An 18,940-nucleotide genomic window follows, 5' to 3' on the forward strand; every position below is an offset into this window, starting at 1 on the left:
ATCTACCATAAAGTGACTAAATGATTAATACGGAGCGTGAATATATAAGAAAAATGTTACCTCAGCATGTCTAACATGGCAGTTTTCAGGAAGAGAGTCTTATGCTGAATATGACCTGTTCAAAAGCCAAAAGCAAAAAATTCTCAATAAATGCCGTAAGAACCTGTCGTTATTTACATCACTCAATTTTAACTATTAGTTGCAATATATTGGAAATGATGGTAACCAATTAGAATGATGGCATAAATACACGATATTAATTTATCTAAATGTTAAATGTGTGTTCTAAATTATGGTTTTTAACTTTGCACAGAAACCAAGGTGTTTAAAAGCGTGTCAATCTCATGATTTTGTGCCTACATTCTTAGGGCACCAGCTCTTGCAAAATATAACGGGCTCAGGGTATCCTGGACTCCATCTAATTGCAAGGAACCTTTCAGTGACGACGAGAGTAGTTCTGTTTTGTCTGTCAAAATTCTCTCGTTTGCGTAAAGAAGCCAAGCAAGTAGCTCTCAAAGGAATGTACCGGAGTCGCAGGAGAAGAGCAATCCTGAAGAGCAGTCCTGGGGCATGAATGGGACAGGACGGCCACGATGCTTTTGAAGCCAAAATGGTCCTGCAGGTGAAGGACGAACTCAGGCAAAAGGACAATTGGGCGTCGGAGATATCTCACTACGCCAACATACGGCACAAAGCCCTAACCGTTGCTCATGCTAAAGAAGTTTTCCCAAAAATAATGCGCTCTCCATCGTTAGAGGTGGGATAAACTGTTCATTTTGATGAATCGTTCATTTTCATCTCGTTCAGGAAATTGAACATTTCCAAATATCTTTCTTTTTGACGCAAATTCAGGGTATATTACGCATGCTTCATATTTTATAAATTGTTCTCTCTCCCTTTTAGCGTAAGTAACAATGGAAGCTGATGATATTCCTATGTTTTACTGTGACGTCCGGTAAATTTATCCTTCTCGTAGAAGTTTTTCCGTATTAAGTACTGGCATTTTGCGAGTTCATTTGCTATCACTCTTATTAAGATAAGCACCGCCACTAAGTAGTTATTACTTTCTTATTAGTTTTTAACGATTCCACAAAAAATTATTTTAAAAAATTCTTATTTAATATCTACTGAGGCATAACCTCGGCGTCGGTCTTTATGTTAAAAATTACTCGAAGGGTATGAAAATACTGTAAAATACTCTAAACCAATATGCAATTGAAACCTAACTCAGCCCGATTTTATTTTCTTTGAGAAATAAAGCAAACTTTATCTCAAATTAACATTGTGTACTTATGTTGAATTAAAACTTTTGGGCTATGTCTCCGCGTCAGATTTTGGGTGGCCCCAACGTTTCCCGACCGATGCTGGTCGCTTTCTCAAGGGAATCTGAAGAGGTGGGATTTAAAATTGATATATATAGGTATACGTGTCAGGTGGTGGGGGGAGGGGAGTGAGAGGTTGGAGGAGTAGGTTGTCGATTATTTTTGCCGATTACGGGTTGCCAAGTACGGCTGATTTTAAGGCCAGTGTCTCTGTTGAAGTTGTTTTTCTCCTCTTTAGATATTTCTATTGCTTCTCTTACGAGTCTCTGTTTAAAGCCTTTCACTCTCGCAACAATTTTTGCTTCCTTAAGGTCGATTGTGTGGCCCAGCGCTGCGTGTTCGGCTACCGCGGACTTTGTTGACTGCCCCAGTCTCTCGTGCTCCTCTAGACGTGTTTTAACCGATCTGCCTGTTTCGCCGATGTAGTTCTTCCCACAGGTCTGGCAAGGAATTCAGTATACCCCTTCGACTTGTAGTGGAGTTCTATCCTTGACGGTTTACAATAGATGTTTTATCTGTGCGTGAGGCGAGAATATTGTCCTTATCTGGAATTTGCGTAGGATATTTCCTATTCTGTCAGTCGTCCCCTTAATGTATGGCAGGAAGGCTTTCTTTCGGTCGGGAAACGTTGGGGCCACCCAAAATCTGACGCGGCGATATAGCCCAAAAGTTTTATTCAACATGACGAGCACCCGCGAAAGTTTTAACGAAGAATTGTGTACTTACTTGCTTACATGCTTGAGTTATTGGTAGTAAAAATATAAAGTTGCACGCACGAAATAAAGAAAGATTAACTGTTTGAGATGATTTTTTGACGATCGAGGGCGTACGATAATGTTTTGGAAATTTGCTTAATAAAGAGGAAATCATGACGTCACTGATGTTGATATTGGTAACGGTTCGAATGCCGGTCAAGGCGAACGATTTTTTCTCTGTGGATTTTTCGCACAACATGTCCTTATTTTGCGCGTCCCCATATTTTCAAACTACCAACTATATGGACTTATTTATTTTCATACATACGTCGATTCAGATTTTTATTTCCTCCGCAAAGCCATCCTTCGTTTGCAGCTATAGGATTTATGTTGGCATAGAATACTCCGAAACGGTAAACTATGGAGGACAATATTGCCACTGCCCCACAAAGGTGCGCAGCTCGCCCGTTGAATTCTGAAGCACGTCCTAAAATGCGTCGTTGCATTCCGATGGATTTCCTCACCCGCGGATCGCTGAGACAGACTTTCCGAGATTTTATTGGTTTTTCCATTCCAACTCCCAGATCCCCACATGCAATTCCACTACTCTACGGCTTCGACATTGATCCCTTTGAAAGACAACTGGCGATATGGAGGATTTGGAGAGACAGGTTTACAATAAAATGAGGAACAAGGAAGCTCGCTGCGAAGAATAGAATGTATTTTCTACACTTAAACTCATATTTATTCAATATCTCATTTTCTATTCCAATTCAGAGTTCGAACTCAACCGTACGGTTTAAATTTCAATTTTATTGCCGACCGATAGTCCTGAATAAATGAAGAAATGATAAATTATAAATTAAAAACGCGATTAATAAGTAGTGTAAGATCTTGGAAGTAAGGAAATAAAACTTTGTAAGGTTCACTGTTATTTGATTATGGGCACGACCCGGGTTTCGTAACTTGCTTACATCGTCAGGTGACTGATCTTGCATGCATCATACATTTATACACAAAGTACACAAGTGACAGTGAGGACATCTAACGGAAAGGAAAAGGACTGGTTGAAAGGGCGGGGGTGAGGGCTATTCCATTTCGTGTTTAACGATGTAACCAAGTTACGAAACCCGTGTCGTGCCCATAATTAAATAACAGTGAACCTTACAAAGTTTTATTTCCTTACTTCCAATATGGAGAGGTTTTACAAAGTAAAGCCTGAATTTGTTAGTTATAGTGTAAGATCTTACTAAACCCGTGGAAATAATAAATAATTACTTCTTTTCTGATTGAACTACTTGGAAAACATTTTTGATACCTAATGATGATTCAGAATTGTTACTTAAGCGTTAATTTAGCCTTTTTTCCCTCCATTAAGCCATCCTTAGTCTGCTATTAAAGGTTTTATGCAGGCAATACCGAGCTAACATTCGCGGCGATTCTTTAAATGATCCATGAAAACCTAATATGACCACTGCAATATCTAAAATATTAATGCACTCTTCAATGGATATTTTTCTACACAGAGATGACAAATTCTTCAATAAATTTCATTTCCATAAGCCTCCAATTAAAAAAAATCTTTATGCCATGCTATTTCTAGCTCGCCCGCAAATATATGTTACACGCAAGCTTATAATGGCATGCGTGCGGTAAGGTCTTAAGGATAAGATGAGGTCTTATAGCAATGAAGATATCATTGCAAACAATGAATACCTGTCACCGGTATAAACACTCACATCGAATATACAGACGATGTGGTTTCCACGATGCAGTCATTATATACAGTTTCAACCTCCGTTTATGTTTATCATGTGCTTAAAATGGTTTTCATAGCCCTATTTTTTCTAAATTAAAATATTCACATCCTTCATAGGGCTGATTTTTCATTTACCAACTTCCAATAAGATCAGAATCGTAGAAAATAATGTATATATCAGAGCAGGTTAGTTTAGAAAAAATTTCAACGTTACTTCCCCACATTTCCTGAGCCGTGTTGTCGTTCATTCCTATACTGTCACCGAAAAAGCGTTCTCTATTCCAAGCGATAGTAAAAATTCGGAATTACCACAAAGTTACACACTCGGTCGCTATCTGCTCTCCGACTACATTGTCACGAAGGCCTTAGACATACCTGTAATAAAAATCAAAATTTCTAATTGTTAGAAGAATATGTCCAAGGTATCTCGTATCTTATAGATAATAAATATAGTTTTTTTTTCAAAATTGTAGTTATATGCTTGGAATTTCCAGATATATTAATGCCTGTTAAATATTTAACTCATATCTTTCATTCAAATAGAATAATGTTGGCATAACTAAATTCATAAATTGTACTGTTCTGGGAAATATTTCTTGAGATAAATTTATGTGCATTGCCTCATATGGTTGAATATTTACCGATTCTGAAATAAATAAACATAAAAAACAACCTTAGGTACCAGGTTTGATTTAGCGTAGATGTTCCATCTTACACAACAGGATTATTTGCAATTTTGGCTTTTGTATGAAAAATTTAATGACATCTAGTTTCGGTAAGCAGTAACCGCTTATGAAACAGCGTATGTAAACGAGTCTTCATTTAATTGTTTCATAATAGCGGAAAATGGCAAATCATTTTGCTGTACATTAACTAAATTTGATTAGATACGAGTATAAATATCATAATTATTATTTTTCTATAAAAGTGGAAAATGTGAAATCATTCTGACGTATGTACATTAACTGAATATGAGTAGAGATTTAAACTAGTCTCGCCATGATTTTCACCGTAAGAGGGATATAAGCACTCTTCCATACAAATATATTTATTCTGAGGTCTGCCTACATGATTTGAGGGAGAAAAATGAGCTTTCACGGTGGGAAAAGATATGGTCAAGAATACGGGGGATTATGGCCGTGGCCTTTCATGTTTGTCCAGATACGTTTCGGAATCTCCGGTGAGGAGGGATCCGACTTGTTGTTTTAAGGCCTCAGTGTTTATTATCGCGCGCAAGCGTGCTTTGCTTTTCCACCCCGAGATCGCCTTAGCCTGCATCATTCAAACACTCTTATTACTTCCGTTTCATCTTACTCAAGCCTAAACTTAAACACATGGGCGTGTTTACAGGCGAATGAAGTGAGGTTTCGTTACCACTGGAATAACCTGCATGCAATCCAAGATTATGGGGAAAAAATACTTACATAAAAATTTTTCAACACACGAATTGCGGATTTTTTTCACGTTAATTTTTGAAATCTACTGTAGACTTCAGAGAACTCAACGACAAAAGTAACACCTTAATATAGCTGATATAAATTCCCCACGCTAGAGAGGCTAGAATAACAGAATTTATTACTAATGGCACAAAAAATAAGTAAACATTTTACACTATGATCTCTTTCCGGTCAATATAAACTCTTGAACAATAAGACGATTATGTGAAATAATTAAAAATAAGACTGCCCCATAAGAATAAATACGTCGCATATTAGATGAAATATTAGAAAATAAGACACGAAAAGATTTTTACTTAAGGACGCACAAATACTAATGTCATTAATACCTTTTCGATAAATTTCCGCTAAAATAATATGCAGGTAAACGGCGGATGCTCTACGTAGAGTGGAAGAAAAGAAAAGTATCCTGAAAAATCTGAAATGAACATTAACTGTATCAATCACATTTTTAGATGATGACCTGATAAAGAATATGAATGGGAATGAACTAATAAGTATCTTTGTACAAGATTATGAAAATACTTTAGTTAAGAGTTAAAGTTGGCACCAGTCTTTACGGTTCAGAAACATGGAAGCTGAGGAAGGATGGAAAAAGATTGAAGGCGCTCGACATGTAGGCAATGCTGTATACCCTAGCGAGTTTTCCTCTACCCACTGGGTCACTGCGCTCATCTTCACATAGTTATTGTCAACTAAGATGACTTTTCTCATTTAAAAAATATTATTGTATAAAATATTCTCGAACCAGGCTTAAATTCTACTCTCTTAAAGAGAATATATTTTTCTCTGCAGAAGAAATGTAATACATCATTCTCACTCGCTTTTAAAATTTTCGTTTATCTTTTGAAGTCTAGTTTATTTTTTAAAATAAGGAAAACAATATCACCTCGCTATGGGTTGACCCCGTCTCATAGTATAAACAATGCTTAATTTCAGGGCATACCTACCGATAGGTCCAATTAAAGGCAATTTTATTATTTAATGATCACTATTTAGGATGACAGGCACATTTATAAATTAAAAAGATTTCATATTTCAAATGTATCATATTAAATCTATTAAGAAGAAAATAATTTCTGACTTTGATGAAGAAAATAACTTCCAACATGATAAAGAACTAAGATCTTATTACATCCCATACACATATATCAGAGAAGCAATCAAAATATAAATTAATTATCTAAAAGCCAATTTGTAGAACCTTTTTCAATAAAAAATGATCGAAATTCTTTTTGATAAGAAATATTTCGTTCACAAAAGGTAGGCCATAGTCATGTATATAAGGTATCTGATGATGAAACCACTGTGTGGAAACTAGTCATAACTTAATTACCGTAATTGGTGGAGTAAAAGTTAATTTCATTTTACTATTAATAAGAAAATGGTTATAGTTCCCCAAGTTAGACAAATTCACCCCAATTGGCATTTCCGCATTACATGAGTATACAGTACACACCTCCCTAGCATAATTTGAAGTGATTTTAACAATGGAATTAGTTACTCTCCTTGACTTTACTGCGCGAGCTTTTATGGCTAACTACTCCCACTGAATGCACTCAATGTAGCTTGCTCATAGTTACGGGGTCCCGTGGGCGTTGGAATTTGCACTCTGCCCACATGAATCTGTCCCCATCTTCTCGTAGAGGAAGAGGGAGGATCACCTACATGCTAAAGTGAAAACATTGCTGTTTATTACCGTTATTCTTTTACAGATACTTCTACCTGAGTTTTTAAGCGAATTTAGGCTATACAAATCTCTAAAAAAACCGTTATCAATAAGAAAAGGATGGTAGTTCCCCGTGGCAGAAAAATTAACCCCAATTGACGGTGTTACATAACATGAATAGACAATCCCTTGGTAGATTTAAGAGCTGATTTCACGACTGAATGAATTAATCTCTTTGAATTTACTGCACGAGCATTGAGGGCTAACTACTCCTTCTCAATGCACCCAATGTTACTGGTGCAGGACTATTTACTTCCTGAGAGATACGTATTCCTGAGTTTTTACGCGAATAGACAGTTTGTAGACCATAAAAATGTCTAAAAAAAACTTAATAATAAAAGGGTGGTAATTTTCCAAGGTAGACTATGTAACCCCTGTCGACGGTGTCACATTACAGGAATATGCAATTCCTTGGTAGATATTATTAACCGATTTCAAAATTCAATGAATTACACTCACTGAATTTACTGCGAGATAAATGAGGGCTAACAACTCCTTCTCAATGCACCCAATGTTATACGCTCACTGCCCGTCAGTTGCTGGGTCACGTAGGCGTTGGAATTTGCACTCTGCCCACATGAAAGTATCTTCCCGCAGAGGGAGAGAGGAACATCACCGCCCACGTACTGCTCAACGTCCAAACCGTTCCATCGCTATGCCTATCTCCCGACCTCCTCTCCCCTTTCCCGTTCCCTAACGAGCAGCCAGGAGGAGCGGGCTATCCATGGATCGCTACGCTATCTTGCCTCCCCCACCCTTTGGCTAAATTTGATTGCGTCATACGGTGGGTAATGACGTCATGAGTGACGCAGAGGCGGCAAGTTCTTCCGACTCGAGTTTGGATACAAAATTGAGTGTGTGAGAGAGCATGCTGATATAAAGCGGATGGAATTGCGAAGAAACGTTTTTACTGTGTTCTTTCCGGATAATTTAGCTTTGATAACATAATTAGCATTCAACATTTCACCGATTATTCCATCATGATCTCATCAAATGTTTTTAGATAGCCGAGAATTTCTTTGTACAGTATTCGTTATCAGACATGAAATTTCAGTGTTTAGAAATCGAGGTATAGGGAGGAGCTATGCAGAGTTACAAAGTTGTAAATTGACCAACTACGGCATGATAATTTTTATTTGAGAAAAAACTTCCTTAGCAGAGATTAAAAAATGGTAATTTTACATTAAACGTACAAATTACTCATTGCAGAGTAGAAATTACCCCTGAGGAATAAACATAAATCATATTTCCATTTCAACAAAATGTAGCCTTAATTTTTTCCGAGCATAATCAATAGTTCACGGAGATCGGCCTCATTATATGCGTGTACATTAGAGCGAATAGCAAAAATTTATTATTTTCAGGTCAATCTGGCTTTCTAATAAAAATTTGTGGAACGAACAAAATATAAGACCCAAATAATTAGATACCTCTAGGTCTAGCTTTGACCTTCGCTCAGTAACCTTTTAGTAAGGGATAAACTGAAATTCTAAAAATGCAAAATATTTCAAGCGATTCTCCACTGATTTCGGCGAATTAAGGTCATAATCAACAACTGTTATATTGCTGACAAGTGTATTCGCAAACAAACCATTGATTAATTGAATAAACTATGTAAATAGGTAGAAGCAGATATTGACCAACGTGTATTGCACATACCACGTTCAATTATAAGAAAATGAAACAAGTTATAAACGATTAATACAACACCATTAAGGACTGGTTGACGGGGAGGAAGGAATGCATATTCTGAACAACCACTTACAAATAAACAAGTATTGATCTGAGGATTATAATTTCATCATGAAAAGTTCTCTGTTGATGCAAAGATGGGAATGATTGAAGAAATGAAATACCTAAAACTAGCCATGGTATACAGTTATTGCTTTTCCTGTTAAGGGTAGGTCGCGGGCTATGATCATTTTGAACCACCACAGTCAAGAACTAAATACAGATTACATTAGTCATTTAGAGAAAACGACATTTTAATTCTACCAATATTCCTATTATTTATCCTCAAATATTTGTATTGTATTTTTTGCTATGAGGCCAGCGTCCCCTTGGAAATATATCACCAAAACAATCAGTGTGCATGACTTAACAGCGTGACTTCAAAACGTGATTTCTCCGGTTTCACGAATACGATTTCGTTAGTTGAGCAAGCAAAAATAAAGTGACTAAAGAAACCGATCACCGATATGCCACTCAAGCCGCTGGCATCACAATCTCCAGGGTTATTATTTTCCCTCTCCACGTCCGACAAGGGAGGAAAGAGTATCGGAGAAAGGAAGTCAAGAATACGGAGCAAGTTTTGAGCTGACGGAAGTGAACCGCTGCTCTGTCCATTTCTTCCCTGGCAAAAAATAAACTCCGGTAGCAAGTCGAATTCGTGGCCGCCAGAGGAAAAGATCGCTTTACGATTGGAATCGGTGAATCTTCCTCTCTCTCTCTCCACGATTGGTTTTTTCCCGTTGTCGCCCCAAGACATTCGGAAATCTATACTGGAATCCTGGACATCTGTCCGCTGCTCCTAGACACGAGAATGGGTGAGAGGGGAACACCGTAACTTTGGTCACAATGCTGTCATCACGAGTATTATACATTAAATCAGTATCTTTGAGTGTAGGACTTGTGCTGTCCAAGACATTGATGTGTGAGTATGTGGTCTTGAAGAAAACGCTTCTTGTGGTAACACTTGGGTTAAATAAATAAATAATTAGACGACTACACATAGACACACAGAAAAAGGTACAATTTCAAAATGTTTTTCAGACGTTTTGATGGGATGACCCACCATTCTAAACGAGTGAGAAGGAATAGTGTGTCATTCCACCGAAACGTCTGAAAAACATTTTTTAAGTGTCCCTTTTTCAGTGTGTCTAAGTGTAGCCGTCTAATTATTCATTTATTTTACCTAATAGAGGAAGTCTTTTCGTCTGTCCAATATGTATTTCCATACGGCTGCATGGATTGCGACCAAAGTTAGTATATGATTCGGGGCACACAATTAAAGACAGTTGAATCCGTGAAATATCTATAAGTTAGACTCAATTATGATATATTGTGGAATACAAATATTCGGGAAACAACCGGTCAAGCTAATCGTAAAATGGGTTTTGTTAAAAGAATAGTAGGAAACGGCGACGACAAAGTGAGAGAAATTAGCTACTTCTCCCTCGTTAGACCCCATTTAGAATACGCTGCCAGTGCTTGGGACCCTCATGAAAAAGGCTTAATAGCATAGAACGCGAGCAAAGAAGAGCTGCCAGGTACTTGAGAGGTCGTTACGACAGCCTTGTTAGTGTAACTGACCTCTTAGATAAACTCGGAGGGAAACCTCTGTTGGATCGTAGATTGAAAGGAAGACTAAACCTTTTAGATAAATTCAAGAGCAGTGTATTTTCTAACGAAGTCAGCCATATATTACGGATGCCAACATATTACGGAAAATCAGATCATATAAATAAAATAAGAGAGATAGACTGCAGAACAGACATATTCAGTATGCCTTTTTTCCACGGTCAATATGAGATTATAACGGCAGCGTTAGAACTCATAAATGTATTAGATGACTCGTAGTGTGGCCTACTAACTTATGTAGGGGAATCAGGGGCAAGAGTACGCATCTAACAAATAATTATAAAAATTATGCATTCAGATTCAAGCTATTATTTTTATTTTTTCACAATTTGTTCCCTGTTTCATGTACTACAATCCTTATCTTCAATTGTTGCAGAATAAATAATAACTGGAGTTATTCAGCAAAATGTAAGAGAAAAACAAATAGGAAACTTGCCCCTCACGTGGGGCAAGAGTTCTCCCATTGTGGGGCAAGAGTCCTAATCACAGTTTTCACATGTGAACTTTCTCTTTCCAAAAAATGAGCTGCAAGGTTCTTTCCTCCATGTTTTACACCCATAACACATTATCCAATTAGCAATTGGTGGATCTGAGCACAATTTTCCACAACCTGCATAGTCATAATCACTTTTTCCTGTGAAGTGAATGCCCTGTTTGTCGTTCAGAAACCGCCGAATAGTACTACAACTCTTTACTTTATTTTTAGATATCTTCACGTTTAGTTTCTGGGTGTTGTCGCAGACAATGTGCAGATTTTTTGCACAGAATGCACACTTTGAGGGCTCGGGGAACTCGTAAGAATTTCAGACCTCTTTGAATTTTTTACGCCGATTTTACGCTTGCAATGCTTCTGGATATGGTCTACTGCTCTCAAGAGAGACGTGCGCCTCCCGATGTCAGCTAGGCAAAGTATTTTTGTAAGTTGTAAGCAGTCAAAAGTAAGCAGAGTAAAGTACTCAAGGTGGAAGGTTGAATGGACATGAATTTGGAAAGGGAGTAAAAGGAAGGAATATTTGAGGGTAAAAAAGCTTCATCGCCTTCCATGACAAAACTAGATCATCAGTAGCGAGTTTTGGATCTCCCTTAAAATGTTTCAACCAGTCATAATAAATGTCTAAATTAATGAATACCGGATCTGTCGTTCGCAAAAGAGTTCCTGGAGGTGATCCAACTGCAAGCTTATTTTCAAACGCTTTCTCGGAAAAATAAGGACTGGGGAATTTACACTCATGCCTGTTCAAGGGTAGGTCGGACAACAGCAGGCAGTATGATGCATATTTACGAATAAAATGCTTCTAATATTCTTGTAAATAGGTAATATTTTTCGGAATCCCAATCATTGCATGCTATATGTCCTACTGTACACAGCATCTTAAGACGTGTACGCAGAGACACAGTGGCTCGCAGGGTATTTAGTAGATGTAGTAAATAAGTGCATCTCATGCTCGCGAACCACTTATTGGTACTTTTGGTTGCGACCAACGCGCCCTTTGTACCGTTTTCTCATTACCCAACCCTGCAAGTGCGCTCAGCGCCACCTAGCACTCATTCCCCACCCTCTCTTTACTCTTCCACCTTCCGATAACATCCCCATTCACTCTGCCATGTTTGTATACCTTTGTGCTCACTGCGTGCGAGGTAAAGGCCGATTTGGCGACTTCCAGTTCCAATACTACCTTTTCTCGTAGCTTCACCGTTCACATGTAAATGGCTACCAATAACCTAGCTGCCTTTTTAACCTTGCATTCCAATGGATTGAGTTTCTTCTTGCGTTCTTTCATGTTTTCCCGTTCAGAGGCCAATATAACCATGAATTTTAAGTTCTACTTTTCCCCATCTCTTGGTATTATCTTTCCTGAGCAACGCCGGTTGGCCGCCTAAATAAATATTAAAGGTAAAGCATGGAAAAAGAAAAAAAAATCATTATATGTCACGAATATTGTGTACAACAAGGAATCTGCAGTCAGCCACTAAAGCTTGTGTAACCGCTTCTCACGCTAATGGCCTCGCCGAACTGTGTTTCAGGAAGCTCTTCCTGGGAGTTCAAAACTCACCCCAACCAGCCTGTTTACGAAGTCATATTAAAAATGTTACATGTGCGTCGTTATCAGCGTTATGTTATATTTAAGTGATAGAGAAACTTAAATCTAGCAATTTTTTCAAAATTTATAAAAAATCGATTAGAATAAATATTTCAAATTGATAATTGAAACTTATTTTAATGATTTTTTCATTTTATTGTTATTTGTTACTAAACTGGTAACTTCTTTTGGATTTTTTTCTATTTTCATTTTAAATTGCTACTGTAAATTTCAAATAACTTTTACTTTTCTTTCATTTTTTTTCTTAGAAATTTTTTTTGAAACAATTTCATAACTAATTTATATGATACCTTATCCTGGGAATAAGTTAAGTTTGGATGATTGGCAACGATGGTGCACATTACGTGCATGCTCTACAAATCTGTCACAAGAATAGTGGCTAGAATATGGAATTCCTTACCACCCAAATTTTGACCATTTTTTCTTAATATCACATTAAATTTTCTCTTTTTTTCTTCACCGTTCGAAATATGTATTTGTTGGCCCACAAATGGTTTTCGTATTTTTCTAGTTTTATTGTTTCCGAAGTAAACACTTCTTATTAAGGCACGTTTTAAAAATGCTTAAAACCGTAGCTCCTACCACCTCCTGAATTACCGCAGAATCCTCCTGAAACACAATGTGTAATGATAAATGACAAAATTTGTGTGTGCGTCCACAGTTTTGCATTGCGTACGACCCGTTTCAGCGAATCAGCTTCGCCATCACCAGGTACAAACGACCTGATGTACCTGACGGTGGCGAAACTAATTCGCTGAATCGCATCTTACCCTAATAAAAACTGTGCACATACACAAATCGTTTTCATTTATCATTACAATATGTTCCACAACGTCCCGCCGAACACCGTTGTGTACGATGTGTACGTACCGCACCGGCTACTACAATGGATTGAAAAGCCGCCGGGCCCAGTGTGTCATTATTTGCCACATTTCTCACCTCAAAACCACCACCGACATGAACGCAGCGGCGAATGAGGAGCGCGTATGGCAACAATGGACGGCAAATCCACTCGATTACGCTCGGACGTGAAGGCAGCGGAATCAATACACCACCCTCAATGTTTCTGCCAACAGTCTGTAGCGGCGATAATCAACTCGCGTACCAGGAGTCATCCATCCGCGAAGACAACAACCCGTTTCCATAGTAACGGCGGAGAGAGGAAGACAGGGAGGGCGTGTGATGAATAGAAGGGGCGGGGGATTAGGGGTTAAGGGTTTTTGGGAGGAAATGGGAAATATGAAGGAAGCGCATGGGGTCAACAAAGGTTAAGTAGCTTAGATCGAAGTGAACATGAACAAGTTGAACATGAAGAAGGCTGAAAAGGAAAGGTCAAAAGGTCTGAATGGAGGTATCTCATACAAAAGATTCACGCTTTACTTAAAAAAAAACAATGAAAATATCAGTTTGTCCACGATTGACATAAACCATCTATCTTCGATAAGAGAAATTTAATTTAAGCAATTTTAATTTAATTTAATTTAACGGGACTACCCACGGTGATAACTTTACAGAGTCACCCGCATTTCCGGTCGAGTCTTTAGCCAGTTAAGCTACCGAGGCGCCATCCTCTCCAGTGGAAATTTGAGGACAGCACCGGAAATCTAGGAGGGGATCCGGGTTCGAATCCCGGTCAAATCGAATGATTTTATTTTCTCTATAGATTTTTCGCAAAATTTAATAACAGGTACAATGAATTTAATCACTAAAAATTCGGGTACTTAAGTGAGAGAAAATGGAAATAAGAATGACGGGATGGGAAGAGACAACTCTATGTTTATAATTCGGCAATTTTCAAACAAAATCAGTAAAAGGCTGATTCTCTTGTTCCATTTGTAAGAATTTGATTCACAACTCGAGTGCAGGAGTGGATAGCAAAGCAGATGATTCTGTACTTGAGAGAATATTGTGATTAGGCTTCATAAAAGATTAGCGAAATGCGTACTGCACCTGAAAATATATTCAAATTAAAACACAAGAACTTACAAGTTGAGTTTTTCAGTAAGGGAAAAATGACATAACATTTTGATTTTGGAAAAAAAATTATAATTAACATTTTTTTCCGCTGTCTTATTGTATTTCTGTGTTGAATAAATTTCAAAAGGTCTCTTAAATATATGAGGTAATTTTCATAAACCGTTCTGAGCTTGTTTTTTAATGTTATGAACTTGATATAATGTATATGTACAATAGCGCCTTTTTCCGATACATGAGAAAAGTCACTGAAAAGGGGGATCTTAGAATTAAATTCGCAACAGCTCTACGTAAAACGAAATCCAAAAGATTTCAATATCTACGGATAAAAAATCTTCTCCTGGCTTTTCATGTAGTCCTAACAGGTTGTACGACGACCGCGTTGAGTGAGTGGTGTGTCGGAGTAGGGAAATGCTTGCGTCACCCATTTGCTTGGGATCTGAGTGCTAAATTCAGTTGGCAAATGCCTTTTAGCATTGATCCTTCAAGGGAGTAGAACAGTCACGAACTCTGCATTAAGGACAAGATGATAATGGAGGGAAATCTTTCACGAGGTTAAGATGATTTCTGAACGGTGCCGAATGTTATAACGGAAAACGACGATTCTTGACCCTATTATGAAAATTTCGCCGGAATTAAGTAACGTGTCCCCAAGCGCCTTCATTGAACCTGATTTGTACTGGTACAAATCAGAAAATACTGGTGGTTAAACTTCATTCTTCGCGGGTTTTCCACGAGGTCAGCTTTTCGTTTTTTGTTTCAATGTGGAGAGCGTGTAATTGTAAAGCGGTGGAAAGGTCGGCGCGAGTCTGATCAGAAGAGAACCGTACAAAGTGTAATTATTTTATTTGCTTGAGGTATTCTGACAAAGTTTTCTTGCATCGAGGTCAGCTGTTCTGTTACTAAAGGTGCAAGTCCTGCACCATCCTCGCGGCTTTGAGAAATCAACGGTCCCCTCAACGATGATGATAGTTGAGTTAGTCGCTGAAACGTTGGCAGAAAAAGATCTGACCCGGGGAAAACCCGCGAAGAATCTGCCTCGTAAATTCACCGGGAAAGAACTTCGAGTTAACAAATAATATCGAGTTAACACAAGTACTCCATGTATTAGAGTGTTACTACTGTAAAGCACCTCGTATGAGTTTGACACAAAAATCGAATGCAGAGATGAGGTAGTGGTGAGAGGCTGGAATTGTAAAGCAGTGGTATAAGTTGGCGTTAGGATAATCATCAGGGAATCCAATAAAGTGTAATTTTGTAAGTTCTATCCTAAATTTTAAGGAGGAGACATGAAATCTTAGTTGGCCACATTATAAGACAGAAGGATAGACGGAAGGGCAAGGGACGGCTCATACTGAGTTACATACGACGGGTTACAGAGGATGTAAATGGTGAGAAATACGTCGCTATGAAAAGGCTAGCGGATAGGAAAGAGTAATGGGGAGCTGCGTTGATACAATCTTAGGATTGTTGACGAATGATTATGATCCTAAAGGTAATCTAAAAACGTTATTCTTAAATCGAGTTCTAAGTTATGAGTAGCCTTCACTCAAACATGAGCTCAGAATACTTTTTTACTTTACGAGGTTGTCTCACTAAAATGTTAATCTCAAAAACAAATATTCCCACATTAATAATTTAATTGTGATAATGAATAGGGCCCTATTTCTCTCAACCAAGAATAACTTAAAGGGTGAAAATATAATATTCTAATGATTAAAAAATATTCATTAAATCCACAGGTTTCAGGCCTTGGTAGCTAAACGGCATTAAATACAGCTAAGACTGATAAGGAGATCCTCTAAAATAGGAATCACCCTTTTGATTCCAGCGTTGAGAATGTATCTCTCCAGACTTCATAAAAAAAGAGCGGAGGTATGTGTTTATTCAGGATATATGAAAGATCGCATTAGTACATGGAGTATAAGTGCTCCATTTTCGTCTTGTCCACTGGCACTAAAACTTTCAAACGCTAAATCCGACTTCCAATCGCTCTACGAAAGAAAGAAAATAGCAACTGCCTCACCGGTTTGAGTGTAAGCTATGATTTAAATGTAAGTGTAAATTGGATACCGCACGGGGAGCTAGGGAAGGCCCTCACTAGCCTCTCTCTGGATCTGCTACTGGGTGTACAGATAAAATACAAATTTCATTGACGCCCACAGCCGAGGTGCACACATTGATTCAGCGAGGCGGCAGTTTCCCACATCTCCACTGTGTGACGCCATTGTGCGGCAAAACACTTCCGTTCTCGAAACCAGCTCCAGCCGCGACTCCCATCATACCAAAGACGATCACTCAAGCACGAACCAAGAGAGGGAGACAAATCCCCGAAAACCACTTCCCCAAGCTGAGGAGAAGACGAAAATCTCGAAGACTGCCTCGCAGTTTGCTGCTTTCCCATATGGCGGAGGGATGGAGAAAAAAATGTGCGAGAAATTTTCCTCTCATTTCGCCCCCTATCACTTAAGGCGTATAGCGGAAGGATGGCGGGAAAAGTATTCGGCATTATGTTCGCCCACGCGCGCCAAAGAAACTTTCCCGCGAGTTCCTCCCAAGACGTAACGCACAATGCGAAGGAGGGGACACTATGAAATTGGAAGCGGATATATTCGAGAAACAGTTACTGCCGGGCTTCAAAAACAGTTACACGCCAAAAATTAATAACGTTCACGATTTTCACTTTTTTTCTCTTTGATAGGCGATCGGATTCGCGCATTACAGATCGTTTATATTCGATTGAGTGATTCAACGTATGAAGGATTTTGATGGACAAGACCGGAATATGTATGAATGCAAGAAATCAATCGTATCATGTTTTATTTTATCTTCAAATTCAGGCACAATTCGAGATGTATGAGCGTCCACCTATTTACATTTTAATATGTGCATGGTCATACACCTTTTAAACAGTCCATAAGGTCTGGTACTCATACAAACCAAGGTAGAAATGCAATAATCCCGCTAAATTAACCTAATAAATATTTGAAAAAAAGTTTATTCCTCGTTTAGAACACGATTGTTCCAGCAGTCGTTGGAACTATCGTGCAATCACACCACGATGGTAAAAATCTGTGCTGCCCCCTGGTGTTGACATCTAAAGTGAACGAGAAATTGACGGTTAGCAAAGCTGTTGAGGTATGCAGGGCTAAGATATTACTGTGTTCAACGTGTATTTAACGAATATTTTTTTCCGCCCATATTCTTTTTTGCTTGGACAAATCCATGAAAAAATAGAGCAAAGGGAGCTTCACAAACATTTCGTCTTTCTCTTGTCGCTACCTTTTCCGGTCTCCCAGCACCTAACCATCGTAAAATGACAGCGTTCGGAATTACGTGAATTATTGTCAGAACATGCATTCACACTGCTGGTTCAGCCATATATCGTTAGGACGATCGCTCGGTCAATCTTAATCTGAACGAAGCATTCGAACACGACTGTAACTAAATTGTCTCTAATAGACGACTGGATTCGTCCAAGAGCGGACATAATGTTGACAGGAAACAACGGCTCGGTGATGGCCGCTTTGCTATCACGCCGCTTTACGGTACTACTTGCATAAAATATTGGGACATAATCAATACGATATATGTATCTACCAAAATTCTACATAGATCAATCTTTTTTGTCTCGGCTGTCATAATATGCTGAAACCGATCCATCGAGAGAGAAAGTAACTGCTTAGGCATTTCACGGGTAACATACATACACTATTAAGTCACTCGATGTTGGATGCGCCGCTGCTGGACGAAATCGAACGTCTATAAAAGATAAATTTTGGTGAAAGTTCCGAAATCTTCATTTCGAATCGCGGCTAGGCAAAATGAATTTTCACTGACTCATTTTTAACTCTGCGGTGTTTCATTGCCAGGTTTCTTGGTGCGTTAACTTTTAATTATACCACTTCTTATTTTTACATTAAGCGATCCGGGTTTCGATGAATAATAATCATCATCAGAGGGTTCCTTTAAGGTAAAAAAAATAAGTTGTATAAGTTAAACTTATCCAACTAAGAAACCTTAAAATGATTTCACCTGGCGAATTTCATCCTAAGTGATGATCCAACTTTGGAGACGTGCGCGTGATTGCGTTCAAAGTCACTCGTTAAATTCAGTGCTATTGAGCATACTGTAAAAAGAAATCTTTATTGTCATAATTATTCATGCCGCGCTCTCCATCACTTACAGCCCATTTAGATATTAAGAGGTGATAAGTGGTATGAGCAACAGTTTATATCAGTCTCTTATGGCTGATACAAGGCAACGATTGGGAAATGAGCTAAAAATCCACTAATCGGAACTACACACATCAAGTTTACGGGTATCATTAATGCTTAGATTTTATACTTGGATTCTATTAGAAATTGAATGTTTCATATATTCTATTTCATTCATTATCAAGTTCATTGGCTAAAAGTCTTGAAATTGGTTGATAGGCAGCTTAAGTTTAATGCATATCATACTAGCTGACCCGGCGAACTTCGTACCGCCTAACAATCAATGAACTTACAGTTTACTTACACCATTTATAAATCAGGAGCG

The 18,940-nt window shown here is 38.2% G+C and overlaps 1 protein-coding gene across 3 annotated transcripts in view; it reads right to left on the minus strand.

Moving 5' to 3' along the window:
* Positions 1-18,940, minus strand: part of LOC124166355 (leukocyte tyrosine kinase receptor-like) — a 550,686-nt gene that overhangs the window by 292,809 nt on the left and 238,937 nt on the right. The window lies entirely within an intron of this gene.

The sequence above is a fragment of the Ischnura elegans genome, chromosome 10, assembly GCF_921293095.1.
Source record: "Ischnura elegans chromosome 10, ioIscEleg1.1, whole genome shotgun sequence".
NCBI classification, from domain to species: domain Eukaryota; kingdom Metazoa; phylum Arthropoda; class Insecta; order Odonata; family Coenagrionidae; genus Ischnura; species Ischnura elegans.